Below are 25,728 nucleotides of genomic sequence, written 5' to 3'. Positions count from 1 at the left end.
ATTCATGGGTCCTCACCATTGTCCACAGTTTTATAAACAATGTATTCATGAAAGGAAAACAAAATGAAAACCTTCAAATTCCATTGTTAGCTGCACTTTGAAGAAAACAGTTTTTTAAGCTACTCCTTTCAAAGCAAACATGTAATATAAAAAAACACAAATGTAATGTAAAAAATAAATAACAGCTTGTGCATAATGTGGTTTAGATGACATTTAAAAACCACTCACACTTCGGCCTCATAGTTTATTATTTCACTAGAAATCCTTTTTATTGCATTATTATCTACATTACAGTTACCCATTATGTATCGCCTATATGTCTGCTTGCATTTGAGGCATATTATTTTTTCTATTTCAAAGTATGACCACGTGTTACTGACTCACGCACAATGGACATGTCCTCCTGGTGATTTGAACCACATTCTTCTGTAAAATATGCACTTGGGGTTCTTAAGGTCAGCCCTCGGGTTAAAATGTGTAACACAATACACTTCAGAGGTGTTACAGTTCACTACCCTATGTTGTGAACAGGGCACACAGGAACCTCTTTAAGTGCTGTTTTGCTATCAGGGGGCTTTGGGCCAGATGTACGGCAGTATGTTTTGCGAGCAAACTGTGAGACACAAAACCAAATGTACAACAGTGTCAATGACACTGTGTGAGATTCCCAATGGGGTCGCAAATGACCTTCCTCATCAATATCCATGAAGTAGGTCGCAATTTGCGACCCCATTGGGAATGGCCCCACTCACAAGGATGGTGGTCTGCTCGGGACAGCAGACCACCATGTCTCTGACTGCATTTTAAATAAAGCAGTTTAAAAAAAAAATTGAGCCTGTTTCCCTTAAAGGAAAATGTGCTGCATTTCAAACAAAAAAAATGAAAACTGTTCTTTTCATTTTTGAAGAGTAGGCAGTAGTCTGTGGGATAATTGTCTACCCTTCAAAAATGTTTGCACTCCCCTTCGCAAAGGGAAAGGGGTCCCAATAGGTTACTACCAACTTGACGTTGGTGGTACCTGAGAATGTTTTGCGTCCTCATTCCCGGTCGCAAAACATTCTTACATGGCCCTGCAACTCGCCCCTTCCGTATAGCAACTCGCAATCCCTATTTTGCGAGTCGGTAACTTGCCGACTCGCAAAACTGCTTCATACATCTGGCCCCTATGTCTCTGCTCCTATTCTCTGCTAGCCGCATGTGTGATTTTGTACACTGAAGAAGCAATGCGGCACTCAAAAATCACTAGGCGTGATACATTCTTTCTTTATTAAGTCATCAGGTAGAACCTTGTTTCCTGGCATCAGACACGTTTATATCCAATAGCTCAATAAAGAAAGAAATGTTCATGGTTTGCTGACTTCTGGGTAACTTTTTGAACTTTTCTTATGCAGCCTTAATTGATAGTTGCCACAGGAGAGGGTGGGAGCAAGGAAGGAGCACAAAGTACAAAGAGAACATTCAAACAAACTGAAACAGGTGAAACAATATGAATAAAATGCATGTTTGCCATTCACCTGGGAGAAATTCCACACAAATGATTGAAGGGTCTCACATTACGTTTGATAACAGCCACGGTATTTTATAGCGTCCATTGGTCGTTGCCACGTGAATACAGGATCTTACTCACCATTAGGGTCATTGTGCGGTATTGGTTAGAATATACCTTATAATAGCAGACTCTGTAAGCCACCACTAGACTGCATTTCAGCCAGACTTATGCAGCAGAGGAGGACCAATTTATGCGGCAAAGCTGACTAAATTATACGGCAAGGAAAGACAAATTATGTGAATTAATGTGGCACATTTTTTTATAGCATTACTTGAGAATTTTGTCTTTTTTCATGTTAACATTGTCTGGGCCAAGGTTGCCACTCATTAGTGGCAGTTTAACATCTAAATACTATAATAAGCAACTGAAAGATGATAAGTCAACCTTTGCTTAGGGTCTTCCACTGTGTGGTAACAGAGGTTGCTGCAATATTAGTAACCTTTGATCCGCTTGAGCTAGAAACCATAATTTGTGTTAAAAACTTCGGATTATGCAGCAGATGATCCATTATGTGACACATGCTGCAATTAATATTTTTCCGGAAAACTTCAGAACCTCGTAATTCCGTAATTCCAGTCGCCTTGATTATACCCCACACTTTAGAAATGCGCCAAGGCCAGTTTCTTTGGACGGTTTTAAAAGGTGTTTTATATCGAAGATTTTTACTTTTATCTTTAAATGACCACAGTGCAACATGACTGATCCGGGTTGAAGGCTTTTGCTTATATTTTCTTGTGGTGATTTGTGTGCTCCTGGGTTTAGTGTCCGGCAGCTGTCAGTGCCTCTTGTGTGAGGCACAGCATGAGTGGCAGCCGACGCCTAAGGGCCTGCTCAGGGAGTCAGCTGCCAATATATCACTCTAGCACCTCGGGCTATGTGTTTTTTATGAGTTGGATACACATCTTAAGCAATTCAGGCCAGTTACAGAAATCAGGAAGCAAGCGTACACACACAAAGTATATGCACCCACCTTTACAAATAGCAAGAGGCCCAGAGCCCAGTTTAAAAAAATGCAAATCTCTTTTTAGTGGAATTACATTTTAGAATTGAAACTTTAATTTATTTCTTGTAGGATCATTTTGCAAATGGGGTGCATTTTAATGTAAATATAAGGCAATCTGCATTTACCCAACACCAGCAGTATCTTTGGCACCAAAGAAAGGGTATAGCCGTCCAGTGAGATTATGAGGGGTATTAATGTTTATTTTCAGTACCACAATCTTTACGACTGGAGAAGGACTCAGAATGGTAAGTGGCCTTTTGTGATAACAAGAATTACACTTGCATAGTGCATGCCACCATTTGTCTTGTCTTTATGTGCTGGTAACAGGTCTTAATTATTATCCAGCTCAGTGGTACTTAATATATCGGACTTAGAAGAACACCAATCTGGGTGGACTCCCGGTTGGAAGCTGTGACTTTAAGGTTAGACTGAGATTTTTTTTAACAATGGATGCATTAGGCCACTGAGCTGTGCGACCAACTGTCCTGTGTAGTTACAGGTGATGGGCTGTCTCATTTTGCACTACCTGGGCACTTTGGTGTTACAGAATCCTCGATGCCCACCGCCACAGACACATCACTCCCCTTCTGAGAGACCTACACTGGCTCCCCGTCAACAAAAGGATAACCTTCAAGCTCCTCACCCACGCACACAAGGCGCTCCACCACACCGGTCCAGCCTACCTCAACAGATGACTCACCTTCTACACCCCGTCCCGCCAACTCTGCTCAGCCGACCTCGCCCTCGCCACCGTCCCCCCATCCGAAGAGTGACTACCGGAGGAAGATCCTTCTCCCATTTCGCCCCCAAGACCTGGAACACCCTTCCCTTGCCCCTACGACAGACCGAAGACCTGTTGACTTTCAGGATCGGCTCAAAACCTGGCTATTTGAGCAGTAGCAGCACCCCCCCCACCCCCCCCAGGCACCTTGAGACTCTCACGGGTGGTAGCTTGCTCTACAAATACACTGATTGATTGATTGATAGACAGAAGGGGCCACAGATGCTTGCACAGTCTCTTCTGTAAAATAGAGCGTGGCAACCTATATTTAGCATCAGCGTAATTTCAACACCTCGTCAGGGGTAGTAAGCGCTATTACAAATACTATTACAATGCTAATGGCCATGCTCTCATTTGCATGGGGTTGTGGTTCCATGCAAATAAAACACTCATTTGCATTGGCATAAGTGTCATATTACAGATGTGGGTGTAGAGGCCAAGTGACTGTTAGGAGTCTCACTGTCTGAGCCTCAAATAAAAGTGGTGGAGAGTCAGTAAGACCCCTAGGTCACCCCTTTGAAGTGGGGGCGCAGGAGCCACAGGGACTCGTCCATGCATCCCACTGACCCTCGGGTAGGTCGCTCCCCTGCTCACGCAGCGCCTCCAGTCCCTTACTGCCTTCCTCTCCTGTGAGTGTGCTCCCCCCTTCTTGCCCGTGTACCCCGAGTGCTTGAGCTTGTGCTGGTGCTGACTGAAATCCCTTTTCTCTCCTTGTATCCCATGCGTGTGCCCCCGAGTGACTGAAATTCCCCTTTTCTCTCCTTGTATCCCGTGCGTGTGCCCCCGAGTGCCGTGCGCCGTCCTCCCCCCTCAGCCCCTCCTTTTTAGTAGATTGTAGTAGGCTCTTGTTCCCTTTTCGCCGTCTTGCCGCTTTTCCCGCCGCTCCTACCGCGCTTTTCCCGCCGTTTTTTGCCGCTCTTTTTTGCTGCTCTTTTTTGCCGCTTCCAGCTCCCCTGCCCGCCCACCTCCCGCCTCCCAGCTGACCCCGCCTCCCCACCTACCCCTTAAATGGCGGCCGCTGCGAGGCAGAGGTAGCGACCACTGACCCTCGGGTAGGTCGCTCCCCTGCTCACGCAGCGCCTCCAGTCCCTTACTGCCTTCCTCTCCTGTGAGTGTGCTCCCCCCTTCTTGCCCGTGTACCCCGAGTGCTTGAGCTTGTGCTGGTGCTGACTGAAATCCCTTTTCTCTCCTTGTATCCCATGCGTGTGCCCCCGAGTGACTGAAATTCCCCTTTTCTCTCCTTGTATCCCGTGCGTGTGCCCCCGAGTGCCGTGCGCCGTCCTCCCCCCTCAGCCCCTCCTTTTTAGTAGATTGTAGTAGGCTCTTGTTCCCTTTTCGCCGTCTTGCCGCTTTTCCCGCCGCTCCTACCGCGCTTTTTCCGCCGTTTTTTGCCGCTTCCAGCTCCCCTGCCCGCCCACCTCCCGCCTCCCAGCTGACCCCGCCTCCCACCTACCCCTTAAATGGCGGCCGCTGCGAGGCAGAGGTAGCGACCACTGACCCTCGGGTAGGTCGCTCCCCTGCTCACGCAGCGCCTCCAGTCCCTTACTGCCTTCCTCTCCTGTGAGTGTGCTCCCCCCTTCTTGCCCGTGTACCCCGAGTGCTTGAGCTTGTGCTGGTGCTGACTGAAATCCCTTTTCTCTCCTTGTATCCCATGCGTGTGTCCCCGAGTGACTGAAATTGCCCTTTTCTCTCCTTGTATCCCGTGCGTGTGCCCCCGAGTGCCGTGCGCCGTCCTCCCCCCTCAGCCCCTCCTTTTTAGTAGATTGTAGTAGGCTCTTGTTCCCTTTTCGCCGTCTTGCCGCTTTTCCCGCCACTCCTACCGCGCTTTTCCCGCCGTTTTTTGCCGCTCTTTTTTGCCGCTCTTTTTTGCCGCTCTTTTTTGCCGCTTCCAGCTCCCCTGCCCGCCCACCTCCCGCCTCCCAGCTGACCCCGCCTCCCCACCTACCCCTTAAATGGCGGCCGCTGTGAGGCCGCGCAGCGGGCGCGCCTAATGCAAGCCCGTCTGCGCCCGTCCGTGCCTGGACCGCGCCCAGCGCCCGAACCCCTGGCCCCCGCGCCCCCCACTTGACCTATGACTCCGCCAACCTCAACCCCGGCCGTGCGCCGGGCTGCTACCGCGCCACCCCCAAACGAACCCACGGACCCTTCACCTGCAGCAACTGCCGCTTCACCTGCCTACGGACCCACACCGCCACCACCAAGAACGACGCCCCCGGAAGCAACCTCGAATGCATCCTGGTCAACACCCGCTCCGTCCACAGGCACGCCATCGAACTGTGGAACCTCATCAACTCAACGAACCCAGACATCGCCTTCCTCACCGAGACCTGGATGAACCCCTCCTCGGCACCCGACATCGCCATAGCCATCCCCGACGGCTACAAAATCATCCGGAGAGACCGCTTCAACCGCACCGGAGGAGGCATCCCCATCGCACACAAAAGCTCCATCAGCATCTCGACCCACACCGACAACTCACTTCCCGACGCCGAACACCTCCACTTCGCGATCCACATCGACCCCAAGACAACCCTAAGAGGCACCCTCATGTACAGACCACCAGGACCCCGCACCAAGTTCAGCGAAGACATCGCAGACTTCGTCAACCCCCACGCACTCTCATCCACCGACTACATCCTCCTAGGAGACCTCAACTTTCACCTGGAGAACCACACCGACAACAACACCACCGCCGTTCTAGACAACCTCGCCAACCTGGGACTGAAACAACTGGTCAACACCCCCACCCACTACGCCGGACACACGCTCGACCCCATCTTCTCCTCAAGCAAACACATCACCTTCAGCCACACCACCGAACTCACATGGTCGGACCACAGCTGCGTCCACTTCAGCTTCAAGAAAACCACCGTGCATCACCACACCCGGCAACCACCAAAAAGATACTGGAACCGAATCACCACAGAACAACTCGCAGCAACGCTCTCCCTGAACCAACCCACCAGCACCAGCAACCCCAACGAGGCCGCCAACAACCTCACCAACTGGATCTCCGACTGCGCCAACCTCCTGGCCCCTCTGAAGACCCAAACCAACACCAACAACCACAAGAAAAACTCCTGGTTCACCACCGAACTCAAAAACTCCAAGAAAGAATGCCGCCTCCGCGAGAAGACATGGCGCCTCAACCCGACAGAGGAAAACCTGACAGCTCTCAAGGACACCACCCGCCAACACCACCAACGCCTCCGCACCGCACGAAAAACAGCCTACCAGAACAGACTTGACAACAACGCCCACAACAGCAAGGAACTATTTGGCATCGTCAAAGAGCTCTCCAACCCGGACGCAGAAACCAACCCCATCCCTCCCTCACAGGACCTCTGCGACTCCCTCGCGACCTTCTTCCACCGTAAGATTGCCGACATCTACAACAGCTTCACGACCACCAACATGAACCCGCCCCCGGAAGCCGCAAACGACATCTCCACCATCCTCGCCTGGAACCCTACCACCACCGAGGAAACCACCCGCGTCATGAACTCGATCCACTCAGGATCACCCTCCGACCCCTGTCCTCACCACATTTACAACAAGGCCGACAACATCATCGCACCCCACCTCCGAGACGTCATCAACGCCTCCCTCACCACTGCTACCTTCCCTGAAAGCTGGAAACACGCAGAACTCAACGCCCTCTTAAAGAAACCTACAGCAGACCCCACTGAACTCAAAAACTTCCGGCCTATCTCCCTCCTACCGTTCCCCGCCAAAGTGATTGAGAAAATCATCAACGCTCAACTCACCGCCGCCCTGGAAACCTCCGACTCCCTCGACTCCACTCAGTTCGGATTCAGGGCCAACCACAGCACCGAAACCGCCCTCATCGCAGCCACGGACGACATCCGAGCCCTGACCGACAAGGGTGAAACCGTGGCCCTCATTCTCCTGGATCTCTCTGCAGCCTTCGACACGGTCTGCCACCGCACCCTGATAGACCGCCTCTGCAGCGCCGGCATCAGAGGCAAGGCCCTGGAATGGGTCATCTCCTTCCTCTCCGGAAGGACCCAGAGAGTCCGCCTCCCCCCCTTCAGATCCGCAGCCACGGAGATCATCTGCGGCGTACCCCAAGGATCCTCCCTCAGCCCCACCCTATTCAACGTCTACATGACCCCCCTGGCAAACATCGCACGCAAACACGAACTCGACATCATATCCTACGCCGACGACACCCAGCTCATCTTATCCCTCACCAACAACCCCACATCAGCAAGGACCAGACTGCACGACAGCATGAAGGAAGTAGCGACCTGGATGACAGACAGCCGACTGAAACTGAACACAGATAAAACGGAGGTCCTCATCCTCGGCCCTACCCCCTCCGCATGGGACGACTCCTGGTGGCCCCCGCCCTAGGCAGCACTCCCCAACCGACCAACCAAGCACGCAACCTCGGCTTCATCCTGGACTCCTCCCTCTCGATGACCAGACAGGTCAACTCGGTGACCTCAGCGTGCTTCAACACCCTCTGCATGCTCCGCAAGATCTTCCGCTGGATCCCCATCGACACCAGGAAGACCGTCACCCACGCCCTCGTCACCAGCCGCCTGGACTACGGGAACACTCTGTACGCCGGCATCACCACCAAGCTGCAGAGGAAACTTCAACGGATCCAGAACGCCGCAGCACGACTCATCCTGGACATACCTCGCCACCACCACATCTCCGGACACCTGAGAAAACTCCATTGGCTCCCGGTCAACAAGAGGATCACCTTCAGACTCCTCACCCACGCACACAAAGCCCTCTACAACCTCGGACCCAAACTCATCAACTCCCGCGTCTCCTTCTACACCCCTCCACGCACTCTGCGCTCCACCGGTCAGGCCTTGGCAGCCGTTCCCCGCATCCGCAAAACCACCGCCGGAGGAAAATCCTTCTCTTTTCTGGCAGCGAAGACCTGGAACTCCCTGCCCAGTCACCTCCGCGCCATACCCGAACACCTCCCCTTCAGAAGGCAGCTCAAGACCTGGCTCTTCGAGCACTGACCCCCTCCCCCCCAGCGCCTTGAGACCCTTATGGGTGAGTAGCGCGCTTTATAAATGTGATTGATTGATTGATTGATTGATACCGTCACTCAGTACATCCACCTGCAGGGGGATGGGGGCTCCTCAGACTCCTCTAAAAGGGAGCCTGGGTTTGCCGCTTAAGTAAAAAGTGGACCAACAACTTTAAGCAGCTGTTGCCAGTCTATTGCCGGTAATAGAATGCACTGTTTTGGTTTACAGATCGTGCAGCAAGTTAAAGGTTGTCAAAGCACAGAGTGGGACAGTGCACCTTGTTAAGTGCGCCTTCTTAGTAGTATGACATCCATCTTCCATATCTGCAAACACAATAATGCACTTTTCCAGGAAAAGAAACTTACTTTTTAATTTTTTTCTGTTTTTTTTTGTGGGTAATGAACATGGTTTTTATTTTCTTCTACTTAGTACTTTCGATCCCAAGAGTCTTTCTTGTAAGCAAATTGTCAAATGTAATACAATTAATTATTACATCTAAAAATTAAAACGTGCCATGTAAGCAAATTAAACAAATAAAATAAATAAAGAATATTTAGGGTCGTGCGTAAGCACAGATATCCACATGTTAAACGCAACCACTTTACTCATCCTATCTGTTACATGATTTACTGTGTGACAAATGTTGAAAGTGTTTACCACTATGGAATAATCACACCTTTGTCTGGGATTTTCTAAGAAATCATATTTTAACATTGGGCCTTGGTTAGTAGTGGGTTGGTTAATTCCGACCCATGCGCAAATTCCTGTTTACGGATAGGTGGGAATTACGAGTTACAACGCGAACGTGGCCTTGGGCATCAGAGGCCATTTTACTTCTTTTTTGTGTGTGTTGAGCAGTACAGAGCGAGGCAAGGCGCACAGCAGCACTTTGCATTTGCAGGGCAGCCAGAAAAATGACGTGGACGAGGTGCCCCAGCGAAAAGCAGGTGAGATTGTGGGGGAGGCGGAGGAAAGGGGGCTGAAGAGCAGAAGCACGAGGAGAGGGCTGCCCTAAAAATAAACACGCATTGGTAAAGGCAATAGGTTTTGCATTTCAAAGACATTAACCGCTCTTTTGGTTTTCCAAAGCTTGTTGTCGATGATAACTATACTTGGCAATTAACGATAAAATATTTCTGCCTCAATGGTTTAATTAGTCTACTTGATGGAAGTCCTGAATCTCTAGGCATAAGAGAAAAAAATATGGGTCGTATTGACAAAGGTGCATCTACATTTGAAGATCTCCTCGCGCAGATCTCCCCATAGATGTATTTCCCATTTCTGTGTGCAAATCTCCATCTACATATATGCATACTTGGATATTTGAATCCACATCTAAATGTAATTTACTGCTTTGTGCTACTGACACACTCCTATTGGAACGTGCTTGGAATGCACAGCTTTCCTTGTGGATTCCATAGGAAATCATGTGATTTGTAATAAAGATGAATTCTCTCTGTATAGTTCTGTCCGTTGAAGACAACTCAGTATCGGGAGAAATAATTCTCCTATGCAAAAGCACATTTTTCATTTTTTTCTCCGTGGTCAAAATATTTTTCTCGGTGGAAAATACTCCATACACCGCAACGAAATGTGGGTTTATCCATTACCCTTCCCACCTTGGAAGTGTATTTACACCAGCCCTTAGCTTGAGTAAAAATACAACCCTTTCCAGCTGCATAGGGAAATGTGACGAGTTTGTGAATTCCCACGTGTCGTACGTGTCATATTCACAAGCTAGAAGGGTAACCACAACTCGGAATGCCCGGAATGACACCCCTTGAGAATGACATATGGGTACAGAGATCTCCACACTCAGTGAGGAGTGTGCATCTTCCATTAATCCCTTTTCAATTCCTGGCAGGTTTAAATGAGGTAAATTCTGTATAAACGTATGTTTACGACATCATTTACCTTTGTGAGTGGACCTCTTCTTTGCCTGCCATATTTTTCTGTGAATGGGAGAGACCTATGGCCCCAGACATACCAGTAGATTTTATTTCTAGTTTCTGGACCCCTCACACCAATATAATCGAAACTCTAGCCTGGAGTTAAACCTATTGCAAACATAAAACCATACCTTAATCCCATTCATCGCAAACCATAACTAGAGCCATATTTTTCAGAGACATTTTTGCTACCGCCTTTTGTACACTTCAACAACAACAGCCTTGGTAGGTTAACAAGCCTGCATGTGCTGTTCTTGTTTGTTGTTTCCACAGCTGGATAGTGGCAGAAGTAAATATATTGCACGATTAATAAAAATCTCAAAAAACATGAATTACAAAGAACATAAATGTGGTGTTAGTTCATAAAAAGGTAAAATAGAGCAGTAAAAAATGTCATCTATAAAATCCATTAAAATACATTAGCTCATATAATTTTCAAAAGCACTATGACTCAGGGCGGCCTTATTTAGAGTTTGGTGGATGGGTATTCTATAAAATGTGGTGGATATCCCATCCAATGCATTACAATTGCATTATAGCCTACAACATTTATAATATGGCGGACGGGATGCCAGCCACGTTTGTGATGAAATATCCCGTCCACCAAATTCTAAAAAAAGACCTTTAATCTAAGACTTGAACATTTACTTAAACGATGGGCAAATCAGGGTAAGGGCAAACTGAGTTCTAATCCCGGATTTTCGGAACATTGGCCCCCAAATAAAACCTCCTTTCCCAGAAAGAGGTGGGGGTGCACAATATGCCTCATACAATATTGTGTGAGGCTCGTTCCTAATCTGCAAATACCTGACTTTATACCGATGCCCACCTTTTACTCATTTCAATGAATGGACATTTAACAAAAGCACAGATCTTTGGATAGGATAGTGTGAACTTTGCTCGAAGCTGATGTCAGGGTTGGGTCACTTCACTTACCTTTGCACACAGCTTAGTTCATTATTTACCCTGTGAATTGGGAAACCAAACTGAAAAGGTGATTTGTTAACAATCATTTTCCTTGATAGGCTCGGGTCATAGTGTTTTGCGTGCCAAGGAGGGCAGCATGTTGCTCACTCAAGACACCCATAGTTTCTTAGTTTTCTCTCTTTCCTGGGTAATAATGATATCCACAAAATACAATTTTCAAACTTATCAATAAGAAAAATACTAATCCTCGATTGGCGATACAAATTGAAAGTAGTGCTTACAGATTGTTCTCCATTAAGTGAGAAAAGTCCGCCACCAACTTCAATGAGAGCACAATGATCATTAAAAATTTAAGAAATCCGAGCACAACGGATGCTTCTTAATGGCCCTGTAAGCAATTGGTGTGTTGGTTGACTGGGGTGTGAGCCCTGGTCAAGCAGCAACCACAACCCTTGTCAGGATAGGAAATAAGCAAATCACAAACTAACCTGTTCTTAACCCCCTGGTAGCTTGGCACAGAGCAGTCAGGTTTAACTTAGAGACCATGTGTAAACTATTTGTGAAACACCTCAAACAGCAACCCAGTGAAAACACACCACAAAGGAGCCCGCAACAGAGTTAGAAAAATGGAGTAGATTTTAATAAATAAAACAAGAGCAAAACAACAAAAATCCAGTTAGTAGAACCAGGGCTATTGAATTTTCCAGCTTCAAATAGAAATAGCACCAAAAAGCACAAAGCGGTAGTGGGGATATCTGGTTGTGCCAGACCAGGACAAAGTCACAAGTTCAGGCTGATTGCAATGGCACGCAAGTTAGCTACAGGGACCCGGTTAGGCCTGCTGAGCAAAGTACCTTAAATCCAGGTTCCACAGCATTGCATAGATCTGCATCGACGGTGTGTTGCACAGCCAAGGCGATGGATCGGTTCTGAGATGCTGCGACGCTGCAGTGTGAGGTCCTTTTGAGTCAACGTCGAGGATCCCATCAAAAGGGCTTGCGATGCAAAGCCCAGTGTTGGGGATGTGATGCCCAGTCAAGGTGATGCATCAATTCCAAAGAGCGGCAAGGCTGCGATGCAGAGGTTTGGTGTCATCATCAAGGCTGCCGTTGAGATGAGAGGTTATGCTCCAGGGAAGCGTTGTGCAGCAGCGGTTTTGAAGGAGATGCTTCAGACCCAAGATGTGGGATGTGGTGGCAATACAAGACTTTTGCAACGGGTCCAAGCCACGCAGCAGCGGTGATGTGCATGTTCTGCTCTAGGATGAACAACTCAGCTAAGGAGATGTGTCGATTCTGCTAGGGGATGCATCGCTCAGCAGAGATGATGCATTGGTTCCACTGGTAAGCACCTTAGGCCCACTTACAGGCATCAAGGACTGGGGTGCCATCACTTGGCAGGATAGACTCACGGATGGCAGAGTCCAGGTGCAAAAACACAGTTGTTGGAAGTCTGTTATGTCCGGGAATCTTCAAATCAGGAGGTCAGGCAACTAGCCCTTGGAGTTACACTGGGTTTGGTTCAAGCGATACAGGTCCAGTCCTTCTTACCTAAGCAAGAGGGCAGCAGATCAGCACAGCAAAGCAGGAGTCCAGCAGAGTGCAGTCTAGCAGAGAGGCAGCCCTTCATCAACACAGCAGTTCTTCCTGGCAGAGTATCCACAGGTCCAGAAGTGTTCTGAAGTAGTGGTGTCTGAGCCCAGTATTTATACTCTGGTGCCCTGGAATGGAAGGGGGGAGGAACTTCTAGACAGTGACTTCAAGTCACTACTCAGCTCCCATTGTGTGTGGCTGTCTAGAAGAAATACACAAAACCTAACTGCTAACTACAATCAGTCATTTGACCAGAGACAGGCTCCAGACACCAACTGGCTAAGGCAAGAAAATACCACTTCTAAAAGTTAAATTACAATTTTAACATCCGACTTTAAAAAAAGTTAAAGTTTTAAATTGGGAATCTAGGGACATTAAACTTGAAGGAATTATCTGTTCCCATTGAGAAATTACACACATGCAGTAAGGCAACTCCAATGGTATTCTATAGGAGAGATAGGCATTGTAGTAATGAAAAAAAAAATTCAGAGGTTTTCACTACAATATGTATGTAAACATAAAGGTACGTATTCTATTTTTTAAATACATTGCACCATGCTCTCTGGGCTGTTCAGGGTCTACCCAGGGAAGAGTTATATGTATTAAAAAGGAAGGCTGCAGCCTGTCAAACAGCTTATTTTGCCAGGTCGAAATGGCAGTTTAAAACAGCACAGGCTGGATACATGTTTAAAGGGCTACTTAAGTGGGTAGCACAATCAGTGCTGCAGGTCCACTATTAGCATTGAATTTACAGGCCCTGGGCACAATTATCAGGGACTTATAGTTAACTTAAATATGCCAATTGAGGAAAAGCCAACACTACCATGATTAGAGTAGAGAGCAAATGCACTTTAGGAGTGATTGGCAGTGGTAAAGCTCTCAGAGTCCTGAGGCCAACAAACACAAATTCAGCAAAAATAAGAGGAGGAAGGCAAAAATGTTTGGGGATGACTCAGCAGAAAGGACCAGGTCTGACATGACCGATTGATGTGGTACAGTACCAGAAACTTAGAGTTAGATGTTTTAAGCTTTTTTGAGTTCTCAATTTGCATATTTGGCCTGGTCACAATCACAAAAAAGCCTTTTTGGTATGTATTAAACTGTGATTCAGTAGCACGATACCAAATTGAAATTTAGGTTTGCGACCAAATACTCTATCGATATTTGGAAGGGGTGTGTTTAGGGCTTTACTTTCAAATACTGAATTGGAATGGTATGTATTAATCTTTTGCAACACAATTTTAGTCGCAAATTGTAAGGAAAATGGTTTATCATATAGAAAACACAACACAATATAAATCTACCAAAAAATCATACACATACATTGTATTTTTATCTTTAAATAGACACCTCAATGACAAAAATCCACCAGAGGGTTCCAGAGGTATGATTTTTTTAAAGAAGCACTAAACTGCAGGTTTTCACTTAGTGCAATGAATCATCGTAAGCTACAGCAATGTGAGGTCTAGGATTAGCCATGACAAGTAACTTGAAAATGGCTATAAGGGCAACCTTCTGGTGACCACCTCCAGCAGGGAGCCATAAGGTCCAGTTAAACAGTTACCTCAATTTAAAGTAGTCTCCAGTCCAGTTCTAGGGTTTATTGGCAAACTGCATTAGGAATCAATGGAGTGGTCCTGGTGCAGGATGGTGAAGATGCTCCAGGATGCTGAACTGATGTCAGGGATCTTCCTGTCCCCCACCCCATGGTCAACAAACATGGTGGGACGACTTTGGCTGTCCCTCAAAGTCCAGGTGAAGTCCAGCCAAAACCAGTTGCCACTGGTCTACTGGTCTCAGGTTATAACAAAACTAGCAGTTCCCTTTAACTTGCTGTAACCTCTGTGCTGGGTGACTGAACTGCACTGCAATGACTTGGGTCAATCAGACTCTGATTCACCTTTTGAGGGTGAGGACTTATTCTCCCAGGTTGCACTGCAGCAGTCAGTGGCAGTCAGGGGTTGCTCGCTACCAACTATCCCAGGCAGGCTTCTTTAGCTGTGGTTGTAAAACCTATGCTAGATATCAGGCACACATCTGCATTTTCCACTGCACAGGATGCACCGCACACACACACAGAGGTGTGTGCGTCATGCTAGGCAGTTTAATTGCCCTCCAATCTGGGGAGAGAGCAGGACAGTGCCATCTCTTAGCAGATATGGGGCAGATTTAAGAAAAGTGGAACTGCACTCAGTGCAGTGCCACTCTTCTTGCTCCCCATAGCACCCCCGTAACTCCACCATGTGTGCACCATGTCTAACATAAAGTACACCATGGCAGTAGTTAGAAAACTAACGTCAGAATTGTTGATGCTAGTTCGGAGCTTTGCAGGATTAGCGTAAAGTTTTTTTACCCTAATCCTGCAAAGCCCATTGAGTCCCATTATGAATAACGGTATGCCTCCTTTTAACACTTTCTCTGAGCAGGCGTTAAAAGTGCTGAAAAACATGACACAAAGAAATCTGTTAGATTTCTTTGCACCATTTTTTCACCCCCTTCCCCCACCAACGGGGGAACGCCCTCTTTGCATACATTATGCATAGTGCATGCATGATGTAGTGCAAAGGGTTACAAAGTGCCACTTTGTAAATCTGGCACAGCATTTTTGGCCATCTAACACCACATTATTGTAAAAAAATGATTCTAATGTGTTGTAAAATGGCGCAAGAGGCTCTTAAATCTGCCCCATGGTGCTTTCCTGCCCTCTAACTCAAGCTAAGAGGTGCAACAACAAAGCTTTGCATGACATCTTTGTAAATCTGCTTCTTTATGTGTTATTCCCTCACCTTTTCAACACTTGGCAGCTTTTGGCCATTATCCTATGAACCTTTACTGGGGGCACCTGCCTCAAGCCACCTTTTGTCATGGCTGTAGCTGGTACCAAGAAATTAGGAATGCTGTAGCAGGTGAAGGAGGAGTACATCCCCTGTCGTAATCAGTCTGAACCATAGGCTACCACTGCAGACTAGTACAGTAATCACTGTGACATCTCATCCGCACACCAATGATTAGAATTGTATAGACAATGTTTAAATTTATCCACGGCTGACACTGGCACTCATTTTTTGTGACCAGGACTTAATTTTATTCATCAGATGTTTACCCACAGGAAGACAGAAAGGCAACAAAGGAAAGAAGGAAGAGTAAAGAGAAAGGAAAGGTAGGCAAAGATTGAGAAATGGAAAAAGCAAAGCGGATAAAAAATCTTTAAGAGTGGCATAAAGACACAGGCGAGAGGTGGAGGAAAGAGGCATGACATGTAATCAATAATTCAAGAATTGGCAGCCTTCGTATTTGGCAACTCTAACATTTTGCAGCCCCCCCCCCCCCCATATGGGTACTCAATTAGAGCACATGTTTTACCATAGGGTAACATTGTGATTGCCTTCAAATAATCTTTCAAGTGTTTTTCCCATAGGGAGCAGATAGAGACCTGGAGTTTGGGGTCTTTGAACTTAAAATTAAAAAATACATGTTTTGGTCACATTGGTTTTTAAATTGTAAGTTTGAAAATGCCACTTTTAAAAAGTGGGCATTTTCTTGCTTAACCATTCTGTGCCTCTGCCTTTCTGTGGAATACACGTCAGGGTCAGGATGACAGGTGGGCTGTTCACTCTAGACAGTCACACAAAGGGACCTGAGGTGTGCCCCGCTTATCCTGATGGGTCTCCTGAGCTAGAGTGGTGGGAGGAGCTGACACTTGAATAGGGCTGTGCCTGTCCTCACACAAAGCACTCTCCAACCCCCTGGAGTGTGCCTGGGGCCAGGGCAGTAAAGTCAAGGCTGTGTGCACTACAAAGACTTCTCTTTAAAGTTTGCCTTCTTCAAAGACAGAAATGGGTATAAGTACTGTACCTCTGACAACACAGAGTTAGAACACTTCTGGACTGAGGACATTCTGCCAGGAAGAAGAGCTGGATGCTGTAGGGGGGAATACCACTCTGCCTGTTGCTTTGTTGGGCTGGCCTGCTGCTTTCAGCTTTTGTCTTGGGAGTGAAAGGACGGGACTTTGTTTTCCACAACCTGCTTTCCAAGGTCCCCTAAGGGCTTGAACTTAGCTTGCCTCATGTTAAGAAGTCTCAGGGACATCAAACACTTCTTCTGCCAGTGCCGTTCTGCTGAGAGTCTTGACTTTCCAAGTGGTGTCATCTCCAGTTCCTGTGCCCTTGGAAGTGTAATCTGGTGACCTGAATAAGAAAATCCATGCACAGATGTGCCACGGCAGAAAAATTGATGCAGCACCTGTCCCGTGGCTGAAGAATCGACGCACTGCCTGTCTTGCAGCTGCAGAATTGATGCAGCGCTATTTTTACCATGCAGCGCTCCATCAACACAGCACGTCTGAAGGAACTGACGCATCGCTTTGCTTTTGGCACCTCACCTGCATCATCTCTGTTTTTGACGTATCACAGGTACGTTGTGCTAAAAAGATACAACCATTGATTCGTATGGAGTAAGACTCATTGAAACCTTTAAAAAGTGATATACTTACTTGTGTATGTTGGATTTTTGTCACTTTGGTCTTGTTTTATTCAGATAAATATTGGCTATTTTTCTAAACTGCTGCAGAGTTCTTTTGTAGTGTTTTCAATGTGTTACTGTGTGTGTGTACAAAAGCTTTACACATTGCCTTTGAGATAAGCATGACTACTCATGGCAAGCTACCCAGGGGATGAGCAGGGGTTATCTCAACTGTGTGGCTCCCTTACACTGACCAGAGTAAGGGTCCTTACTTGGATAGGGTACAAACCATTGCCAACTAGAGACCCCATTTCTAACACTCCCTCATTCTTTACCCCCAGCCTGTCTGTTGATTTCCTTCACTTGTTCTCACCTTTGTGTGCTACTTTCCCCAACCTGACATGCTCCACGGTGCTCCCACTTCCCTCACCCCATCCAAATTTGTTTCAATTTACTAGCACCTCCTCAAGGTCATCAGTTGCTCTACACACCCACTCCCCATTTCTCTCCAGTCCTGATTTCCCACCTGCTTCTTAAATGCTCCCCTACCATTTGCAGTCCTTAAAATAAAAAGAAATGCATTTACGAGAAAAAACAAATGTTTTTTCTATACTGCTCTAAGTGGTGCCCACACTCTTGGAACAGAAAATAAAAAAATAGTGCCTGCATCATTCTGTAGGTGCACACAAGTGTGACGATGTAACATATATATGTCATCACACAGGTACTCGCATACACCATCGCAAATGCTCATGAATCCAGCATGCCGTGACTGCCAGCAGCTTTATGACACCTGTACGTGTCACATCATTACCTTTTTTAATCAGGTGCAGAATTTCTTTTCATCAGTGGAAGCATTGTCAAGCCAATAAGTCAAAAGGTTAGACCTCTTCACTTTGCTAATCCTTTTTTTTTAATGTCATGCATCAATTACATTTCCTTCTTAATGAAATGTTCTTTCACACAATGACCATGTTGTGCGCAAAACTGTGTTTCTCCATTTAAGACGTTCCAAACAATTAAGTTCCTGGTAAGAAAAATGAATAGAATGGGCCTGGTGTGGGTTCCAGTTTTGATTGATGTGGTGTTACTGCTACTCGCCACTCTCTTTAAATAAGGGAGCATTAGCATTCAATAGGACTCAGATTGCCACTACGCATAGGCGGGGTGGGTGGAAACAGCAAGTGGGCTAAAAACTCCACCTGCTCTGTTGAGCTAGGTGAAATGGCCCTTCAGAGAATACCGGATCTTCTGTGAGCTGAAGTGCAGTATTAAGCACCTATGATCTGCTTATTTTGCTATTGGTGTGGACGGTGCTGAACTCTGAGGAGCATGGAAGTAAGGAAGAAGTTAACTGGAGTAATCGAATTTGGCAAGGCTTCGGTTGAAAACGTAGAGCTGGGACATCTCATGAAAAATATAGTTCCAGTTTGTTACAGTGCACTTTTTACATTGATTCAGTCTAATTTTCTTGTTTTTGTTTTGATGGTCTCTTCTCACCATCTCCTTTGTCTCTTTTTCATTATAATGGTGCTGTATAGTAAGGGTCACTTGTCCTGTTTGTGGATGGCTTAAATATACTTACCAAGCTGAGGGAATCATTTAAAGTCATTGAAAATTATGGTTTAATTAAGGGTTCTACAAGATTGTAATGGTACATTTTTCATTATGCTTTACATATTTACAAAGCTGTGAAAGTTCATTTGAAAATGAAAAATTGCTGACTGGGCCTTGTCTAAGACAACTGTCTGTTGTGAGACATATTGATAGCTTACAATGGGCTTTGAGCCTGCTTACTGCTTGCCATTGGTTGTCTTCATTGTCACTCTCATTTGCTTGATTCATATTCATTAGTGTGTCTGTGCTTTCCTTCCTCTTCTGTTTATTCCTCTCCTGGACTATGCGCGCATTACTGTGTCCTTCCTCTGCTCGCTTTTTAAGGTGTTACTTTTTTCTTTTTGTTAAGCACTCTTCAACACCAAGGGATATTTTCACTGCCTGGGAGTGAAGGACTACACCTACCTCACTCCTTTGCCACACTGCTCATGATTACTGCTTGGAGAAGAAGAGAGGGTATATAGTGCACTGTTTTCCCACTGTGTGGGATGCTCCAGACAGCATGCTTAGGAGGGAGGAACTATACCTCCCAGGTTTCTATGCCACCATGTTTCTGATGGTCGCTGGGGGAGTAGTAGTTGGCACTATATAGCACATTGTATTTCCTACTGCTTGGGATGTGCACGGGCAGTGCCTGGGTGAGGACTGAGCCAAGATCAGGCCAAAATTGAGCCTCCTGTCCCCTTCAGAGCCTTGAGAAAGCTGGCCTGACGCAAACCTTTGTCTTCTCCTAATCCTAAATAATCTCTGGCAACTTTATTTCTTTATGGGGAAAGGAAAGGCGCTTTCTCTCTCTATGGGTAGTTCATATAACAAGAAGCATTCTGCCCCTTCCTCAAGGTTTCTTTTTTAGGATGTGCAGTGGGGACTATTAACGTGAACATCGCAGAAGCTGAGAAATGTCTTTTAAATCCAGTGCATAGTTTGCCTTCTGATATTCCTGAAATGTCTTCTGCTACGATCTCATGTTATGCTATGAGTATGCAACGAATCACTTCTCCTTGTCCATATGTGTTTAAAAAAAAATTTGTGGTTGAAGCTGAGATTGATGCAGGTATTTCTAATACTTCTGATATTGGTAGCACTTTATATACACAGAATTCTGAAAGGAAAATGCCTAGTTTTTTCTCTTCTAATTCAGGAGCTTTTAAAATGTGTTTTTCATGTCGCATTTTTATGGGTTGTTGATTGGTAATGTTTTGCCTTGTGTTGTTGCTACATTTGAACCTTGTTTCAAATGCATGCATGCTCGGTGCTTGCTTATTGAAAAAGTTGAAGGACATTCAAGTCAGTTGGGCATTGAGTTCGCTGTGGACTCTTTGGCCCTTAAATCCTTCAATTACTATGTCTCCTGCAATAATGCAATCTGATAATTATGTGAATACAGCAAATGAGCCCCCATGGGTCTCTACTGTGCACTCTATTTCTGCTCCAAATAACTCATCGCGTACAGACCCTGTGGTTGTCCAATCTTGTGTTCCTAGGGAAGATGTGTCTAATTTGAGGACACAAGGATTGCTTTATTTTCTGTAACATCATGTTCCAAATGCTTTTATCACTGCTCACCCCCTGTGCTACCACACCAGTTGCCGACAAACTATATACTTTGGCCAACTTGAATTGTATTCTACCTAATCTAATATTGTTTTTTGTTTTCATGTTTATAATGAGTTGGCAAGTGGAGCAACTGCACTGAGGAGCGAGTGCTGGCAAATGTTTCCTGAAATTGTAGGCTGTAATGAAGAAAGCAACCCTTTTTAGGCTGTAGCCTTCCAAACAGTGCATCTGTCTGGTTGCAAAAACATTTTCAGGGACCTTCTGAATGCACACCATGGCATTCCACCTTCAGCTTGCTTATTATTGCCTTTCTGTTTTGTCACTTACATTTGCTTGTTTTCTGTTTGGTGGCTTTATTTGTTTTAGCACCATTGGCACACCTTTGCCTTTCCAGAGGAGCATAGCCACAGTGCCTGCAGTACAGGACTGCCGTCCAGCCTCAGTCCATGCAGCATATCCAGGACTGCATTGAGAGGTCTGTAGTGCTTTTCAGGACCATTCGAGCCCACAGCCTGTGCATGCAGCACTACTATGGAGACACGAGCTGGGCTAACCTACAATGTATTGGAGTGAAACCCTTTGGAGCACCAAGGAATGTTGTGCATGAGGCTGATATCAAGCCTCAAGGTTCAGCTGCGTGTAGCATGGCCATTCAGCATTACATCAACAGCACTGCTTCCAAGCACCATGCCAGGCCCTGCAGAGCAGAGAATTGTCACGGCTTTTCAGTGCCACTGGTGGGTGCATGGCTTTGTAGTGCTTCCCATGGAACTCTCTCTAGGTTTCTCTCAGAGACACAATATATTTACAATATGCATTTTTAATTTTTTAATTTGAGGAATTGATTTATATGTTGGTGGTACAGATACTCCATCGCAAAAGAGCATACATACCACCAGGATAATGGTCCGCCTACCACATTTAAAAGTGGGCAGACCTTAGGTTTAGTTACAGCAGAGAGTACTCCGTCTCTACCGTGATTAAGTCCCTCATATGGGCCTGAAGAGTAAGGGCCGTCAGAGGCAGGCCTCTCATTCTGCCCACCAAAATTAGATGGGTGAAACTAGAGGCTAGTTTTCACTGCCTGTCATGGCCAGGAAAATGTCTAAACAGGAATCAGACCCTGAGTCTTTAAAATCCTCTTGTTATAAGTGGACAATCATTCTGAAAAATAGTTGCTTTCTTACTTTAACTGTGTGCCTTTATTGATTGCCCTTCATTTTCAGAGATAAGCCTTTACACTTTGTTAAAAGTGCTATGATGTGGTCAATTCTGGCTGCGCCATAGCGCTTTTTTCTTTACCTTTAACCATGTTGCACAACAGCTAAGCAACATGGCTAGCAAAACATTGCCAAAGCCAATAGATCTCACATAGGCGAGAGATACTGGCTTTACTAATGGTTATTTCTGTGGCATTCCTTTTTCAGATTCTTTTGTCTGCATACGCACCTTAGTACACAAATAAGCATCGGCAAAGCCAATAGCACACAGTACAAATGCCAAAACTGGTAGCTCTGCCAATTCTTGTTAAGCTTTATGAATCTCTGCGAAAAACGGGGTCTTTGGTCAAAAATAATTATTCAGCCTCTGACTTGTAACCAGGGGAAGCTTTAGGGTAGTGCAACAAGTGCAGCCGCACTGGGCACTGACCTGGAAGAGGGGCGCTGACCTCAGATTGGTGCTGTGCTTAACAATAGCTGAAGATATAAAAGCACCTGCTTCAGAGTTCCTTGTGCATCCAGCTTTCAAGCAGCAATAAAAATGTCAAGATAACTCTTGTGATAAATGCTTCTTCTAGAGAAAGAGAAATATAGAGAGCTCAATGTTTTGTCTAGTGGCAGTTTTGACTCATCATAAACTAACACAGAGGGTTAATATGCCTGCTGCAAATAACAAATCTGTATTTTATGTTAACAGCAGAGTGAATTAGTAAAAACATCCTTTACCAGTGCTTTAAGATAAATGAAATACATGTGAGAGAAGGACTAAAGAGAGATGAGGGGCATTTTTGCTGGGTGGTAGTGAGGAAATGTGAGAAGGAGGTATTGGGGGCAACCAAAAAAGATTGTCGTTCCAGCTGCCACGAATGCTAAAGCTGTCCCTGCTTGTAGCTGACAGTGCAGCATGTTATATGCGCATAGGTTTGGCATATTTGGCTCTGTAAACAGTCAGTCAAATAACAATAAATGAAACCATGTTTGATGACCACCTTCTCTTAATGCAAACATTCCTGAGCACTGTATGTGTTTGCAAAATGTTTTAGTGTTATAGGTATGGAAGTGCTGAATGTTTATCTTGTACAGAAGAAGAGATGTAAAATATACGTGTTTGCATACCGTGTTGAATACCTTTTCATATTCTATAGAAATATCATACTTGCACTGATTATTCTTTATATTATGTCCTTGTGAAATGCTATGCAGCTCATTAAAGCACAGATGGGGCCACAAACTATTAATACAGTTAGGCATGGCAAGATAGTCAAGTGATAGATGAGAATTGTTCATTTTATAAATGTGATGTTTTATGAAATAGCACTCTATAATCCAGCTTTAAAAAAAAAAAAAAAGAGATCACAATATCTGAAGAAGTTATATGTTAATTTTTAAAAACATGACATACCATTCCTTTTGTGTATATTTTAATAGTTTTCCTTGTTAGAACACTTTCTCTTAATTTTTTAGGGTTTTATGGTTGTTTTTACTTAGCTTGTCATTTATTATAGGACCATCTTCAACCCATACCAAAATGCAACAGAGGTCATGTAGAGGTGGACGGGTCTCATGGAATTTCACTCTGTGTAATTCCACAGAGTCACAAAAAAACTTAGTGAGATTCTGTGGAGTTCCACCAACAGGTGTAAATATGCATGTTATGCTGCTTGCTCTGCGATTGAGTGGCGGTAGCACGGTCTGTGCTGAAAAATCAGCGTGAACAGCACCACACTGTGAGCAAAGATAATGTGGCCATTTGAGTCACTTTTGCTGCTTGTCGAGTAGAAAATCTGCATGAGAAGCAACCCTCTGACCTCGACCACTTGTGACTCCAAATCTCACTTGCGCTCACGTTACTGGAGCCTTGAGGGAGAAAGATTCTGATTGGCCCAAACTCCGTGTTACAAGAGTAATGCAGAGTCTCCCAAAGTCCAGCAGTTCCAACAGAGGAATTACATTTTCCGCCCAGACCTGAGGTGCTGTACATTTTCCTACTTGCATCTGACAGATGGGCTACTCACTGTGACCCGAAAGTGTGAAATGAATTTGCAATGTTCCCAGATGCATCCGAGGAAGTCTGTGTTACCTAAGGTGACAGGAAAATTATCAGAGATCTCTTCCATTACATTGGCTTCTGATACAAGTGTTGTGTTCAGTTCACCTTGCATGGGTAAGGTGGCTGAAGTTTTACTCTAATGAAGTTGGTCCCTTTATTGCCGTGTAATGGATGGAGTACCTAAAATGTTTAAGAAAGCTGGTCAGATTGGTGAGTTTTTAGGTCTTGATGAGAGATTTGTTTTTTACCTTACAGTAGGCTTTGAGCCCACCCATTACATACCATAGGTTGGCTTCATGCTGCTGTCATTTGTTTGCTCTTAATATAGTCACATGTGTGGGCTTCACTTCCTCTTCTTGGATTTGTCCCTCCCCTCAAGCATGGACCCATTTCTGCTCTCTCTTTCTGCTGATACACTCTGTGCTGCCTAGTGCCAACGCAGGCACATTTGCACCAATATCAATCTGTTTGTCTCCACTCAGGTTCAATATAAACTAGAGCATAACTGTAAGGAATTGGGTTATTAGTTGCAAAGGATATGAGTTCTCAAGTAATAAGTCCACAATTGTCTTTGAGGAAAAAAAAGCAACCTCGATTGTAGCACTTAACTCAGGGTTGCAAAGCAGAGCAATCCAAGGCCTACTCAGGGGAGGTGGTGTGGGCTAGCAATCCCAATTAACCCCTTAGCTGCTGGGCCTTTTCCCCCCCAGTGCTGAGCCCTTTTTTGGCTATTTGGGGTAGTTCGCGCTTAGGGCTTCATAACTTTTTGTCCACATAAGCTAACCACGCCAAATTTGCGTCCTTTTTTCCCAACATCCTAGGGATTCTAATGGTACCCAGAGTTGGTGGTTTCCCCTGGAGGAGACCAAGAAAATAGCCAAAATACAGTGAAAATTTAGTTTTTTCCAAAAAAATGGGAAAAAAGGGCCGCCGAAGAAGGCTTGTGGTTTTTTCCCTGAAAATGCCATCAACAAAGGGTTTCTGGTGCTGAAATCACTATCTTCCCACCTTTCAGGAATGGGCAGACTTGAATCAGAAAACCAAATTTTTCAACACAAATTTGGCATTTTACTGGGACATACCCCATTTCTACTATATTTGGTGCTTTCAGCCTCCTTCCAGTTAGTGACAGGAATGGGTGTGAAACCAATGCTGGATCCCGGAATGCTAAGCATTTCTGAAAACTAGACAAAATTCTGAAATCAGCAAGGGGTCATTTGTGTAGATCCTACAAGGTTTTCCTACAGAAAATAACAGCTGAAATAAAAAAAAATTGAAATTGAGCTGAAAACAACAGCCATTTTTCTTTATGTTTTACTCTGTAACTTTTTCCTGCGATGTCAGATTTCTGAAAGCAATATACCGTTTTGTCTGCTGGACTCTTCTGGTTGCGGGGATATAAAGGGCTTGTAGGTTCATCAAGAACCCTAGGTACCGAGAGCCAATAAATGAGCTGCACCCTGCAGTTGGTTTTCATTCTATACTGGGCATACAGCAATTCATTTGCTGAAATATGAAGAGTGAAAAAGAGGCATCAAGAAAACCTTTGCATTTCCAAAATGGGATCAAGATAAGGTTTTGAGGAGCAGTGGTTATTTGCACATCGCTGAATTCCGAGGTGCCCATACTAGCATGTGAATTGCAGGGCATTTCTCAAATAGACGTCTTTTTTACACACTCTCTTATATTTGGAAGGAAAACATGTAGAGAAAGATAAGGGGCAATAACACTTGTTTTGCTATTCTATGTTCCCCCAAGTCTCCCGATAAAAATGATACCTCACTTGTGTGGGTAGGCCTAGTGCCCGCGACAGGAAATGCCCCAAAACACAACATGGACACATCCTATTTTTTTTATAGAAAACACAGCTGTTTTTTCCAACGTGCCTACCTGTAGATTTTGGCCTCTAGCTCAGCCGACACATAGGGAAACCTACCAAACCTGTGCATTTCTGAAAACTAGAGACCTAGGGGAATCCAAGGAGGGGTGACTTGCGGGGCT

The 25,728-nt window shown here is 45.4% G+C and overlaps 1 protein-coding gene across 1 annotated transcript in view; it reads left to right on the top strand.

Annotated features, from left to right (window-relative positions):
* The window catches only part of LYPD6B (LY6/PLAUR domain containing 6B), a 209,795-nt gene that overhangs the window by 7,891 nt on the left and 176,176 nt on the right, over positions 1–25,728 (top strand). The window lies entirely within an intron of this gene.

Source organism: Pleurodeles waltl, chromosome 3_1, assembly GCF_031143425.1.
Source record: "Pleurodeles waltl isolate 20211129_DDA chromosome 3_1, aPleWal1.hap1.20221129, whole genome shotgun sequence".
Lineage (NCBI taxonomy): Eukaryota > Metazoa > Chordata > Amphibia > Caudata > Salamandridae > Pleurodeles > Pleurodeles waltl.
The sequence above is the reverse complement of the archived record's forward strand: the minus strand, read 5'-3'. Positions and strand labels throughout refer to the sequence as shown.